Source organism: Arachis hypogaea, chromosome 7 (assembly GCF_003086295.3).
Source record: "Arachis hypogaea cultivar Tifrunner chromosome 7, arahy.Tifrunner.gnm2.J5K5, whole genome shotgun sequence".
Lineage (NCBI taxonomy): Eukaryota > Viridiplantae > Streptophyta > Magnoliopsida > Fabales > Fabaceae > Arachis > Arachis hypogaea.
In genome coordinates this window covers 40491823-40495280 of record NC_092042.1, presented here as the reverse complement: position 1 = coordinate 40495280, position 3458 = coordinate 40491823, and the positions used below count along the sequence as shown (strand labels likewise).

The 3458-nt window shown below is 36.8% G+C and overlaps 1 pseudogene; it reads left to right on the top strand.

Annotated features, from left to right (window-relative positions):
• Positions 1-319: 319 nt before the first annotated feature.
• LOC112701401 (epimerase family protein SDR39U1 homolog, chloroplastic-like) lies at positions 320-2654 on the top strand (annotated as a pseudogene).
• The last annotated feature ends 804 nt before the right edge of the window (positions 2655-3458 follow it).

Here is a 3458-nt window from a genome sequence, read left to right as displayed (position 1 = left end):
TCATCACTCACCTCCAAAGCGCCTTCATCCCTACACTGATCGTGAAGAAACCCTCTCACCACTCACAATCACCACTGACCACTCACCATCGTGCAGAAACCTTCTCACCATCGCGAAGAAACCCACTCATCACCACTCACCACTGACCGTCACTCCTGTTCGCCCTCATCTCTGCACTTCTCACCTTGGCCGACCCTGCCGCGCACAACCCTCACCTTCGCCATTCTCACTGTCACTGATAACCGTCGCTGTTACTGCACTGACCATCTCTCTTCTTCTGCGGTCTACACTAATCGTCTTCTCCGTGCCCTAAACACTGATGACCATCACTGTTCTGACCATCGCCATTGCTGTGCCACCGTCACCATCGTCATCTCTGTGCTTCTCATCATCGTCTTCTCTGTGCTCACATCATTGAATATGTATGTATTGATTTCTATTTGGTTCTGAAATTTCAAAGGTGTAGGGTTCCGATTTTAGGGGTTTTAATTTGGGAGTTTTAATCTGCGAAACTATAGGTTTGTGAACTGTGATTTGATAACATGCATGCTATTGTTGATGAAGATGTGTGGTATTTTAGGGTTCTCAGTTAAAATCTTTTTTAGTTAGATATCAAAAAGCTCAAGAAAAAAATTGGCATGTAAATGATGGTTATAGTAAAATATGAACTAACTTCAATAATTTGAAACTAAAGATTGGATTTTAATGGAACGCTTAGACACTGTTAGGATTTTTTTCTATAGAGACAGAGAAAGAACAGAATATTTCCTAGCCTCACTTTTAGGAAGTGCAAGAAAATACAAGAAGTTTCTGTCTTGGAGGATAAATTTTGTAAATTTGAATACAAAAACTCAGCTTGTAAACTTTTAAGAATTTGGTGGTAATGCCGTAAGCTCAATTTGGGAACTAAATTTGTAAATTTAAGTGTGACAACCTTTAACCAAAAGGAATATAACGTGATAAATCAATTCTATGTTTTGATGTGAGAATGCAGACAGTAATTTGGACTTTATTGAGATTTGATTAATAGTATCATAACAAGTTGGGGTTGGGGTTGGGGTTGACTTCCCATTAGATATAAGTTATATAACTCTACCATGTGAAGTGCTATTTCATAAATCATAATCATTCTTAAGTTTATTATGCTGCATTTGGTTTAAATTCATACCTAATTCAGATCCATTCACTATTGAAAGTCTACATTTATCTTCCTTTTAAATAAATATAAAAGATAGACAGATCATGCACTTTGGATTCATTGGTTAACTTTGCCTTGTCCTTCCAGTGAAAGACTTTCCAAGAATTAAGATTGCAGAGGAGTCGGAATGAAAGAATAGCATTCAGGGCTCAACAGGGGTGGTTAACTTGGCTGGAATGCCCATAAGTACCAGATGGTCTTCGGAGGTTATTGCCTTGTTCCTATCACTGTCATTATTGGATTGTATTAACTTAAAAGATTCATAGAGTTTTGGTTATTAAGAGATAATAGACATCTTCTCAACGCTCATTTTAACTCTACAGATAAAAATAGAAATCAAGCAGAGCAAGATTAGAGTAACATCAAAAGTAAGCATATGACAAATATAGGAACATCAAGTTAAGCAAGTTTTACTTACAAGAAATTGCTTATTCTTCCTATGACCTATCCATTCAATAGCAAAGGTTGTAGAATTGATAATAGTGCGCCAGAGGATATTCAATCTAAAGTTTTCGTTAGTGCAACAGCTATTGGTTACTATGGTATGTTCATATGCCAAATCTTCTTCTCCACTGGTCAATTATTTTCATGATTATTGGTTGTTAACTGCTTTGGTGCACTCTTTAGAATTACTTGAATTGATAGAGAAGTATGCATGATTTTACATATAAAATGTCTTTCACTTCTTTTCACTGTTCAGGCACTAGTGAAACACGTGTTTGATGAACAAAGTCCATCAGGAAATTATTACTTGGCCGAGGTAAGAACAGATGTTTGTTGATACTATTGCAGAGAATGCAACATATTAAAATTATAAAACCTCGAAAGAATATTCTGAGTGTTACTCAGCATGTTTTATGAAGATATACAGTCATTTACATTTTCACCTGAAATGCTATTAAACTTGAATACTAATTGATCAGCACATCAGTTGTTATTCAAATTAATGGAGCATTTCGCTATATATACCATCTCTTGTGTTGTAGGTCACATTGATGGATGTTGTCTTATCTTTTCAGATATGTCGAGAATGGGAATCAACAGCTTTAAAAGTAAACGGAGATGTTAGAGTAGCTCTAATTTGCATTGGTGTTGTTCTTGGTAAAGATGGTGGAGCACTAGGTATTAGCTTGTAACTGCTTGAATTTATGATTTAACATCAAATATTATCTGAAGTTCCTAAAATTCATTATATTTTTGTGTGTTTAATCTTTTATAGCTAAAATGATACCTCTGTTTAAGATGTTTACTGGTGGACCTATAGGCTCTGGAAAACAATGGTATGTCCCGCATCTTCTAGTTGTTATTGATTGGTTCCTGGCTACGTCTTAATTTTAGAAAGGCACCATAATTAAGTTATTTTTCTTTCTTTTTGTACAGGTTTTTCTGGATTCATTTAGATGACATTGTTAATTTAATATATGAAGCATTGATAAATCCCTCTTATGAAGGTTAACTCTTAACTCTCATATCTCCAAAGCGAAATTTATTGAAATTTTGAAAAACCAAAAATTAGCGGATATAGAACATTCGCTAGCATAGATAGTTTGGATGGTGCAATTCTTGGTTCTGACTTGTGTGATTTGATTACTGATGAACCACTATTTTATGGTTTATATTGTATTTAATTGAGTGGTTTTATCAAGCTTTTCACCCACTTATTCATATGATTTGCATGATTTTACAATTCCTTCCTAGTTTAGTTCTATGATTGAAAACATGCTTCTTTGGTCTTAATTTAGCTAGTCTTAATCCTCTCTTATTACCATTCAATGCCGTGATCTGTGTGCTAAGTGTTTCAGGCTACATAGGACATGAATGGAATAAAGAATAAAGAGGAAGCGTGAAAAAGTGGAAGGAACACAAAGAATTGAGGTGATGACCAGCGAGAAGTCACGCAGTCGCATGGCTCATGCGACCGCGCAAAATGGAAGAAATCACAGTGACGCGCTCGCGTGTCTAACGCGATTGCACGGATTGGAAGCTGCACGAATGATGCGAATGCGTGGACGACGCGCACGCGTGGTACGAGAAACGCTGAGTGACGCGAACGCATGGACGACGCGACCGCGTGATGTGCGCAATCTCCAGAATTACAGAAGTCGCTGGCACAGATTCTGGGCCGCATTTCAACCCAGTTTTTGCCCCAAAAACACAGATTAAAGTCAGGGAACATGCAGAGACTCAAGACATCACTTGAGATCTCCAGTTATTCACTTTTCATAATTTAGATGTAGTTTTTAGATAGAGAGGCTCTCTC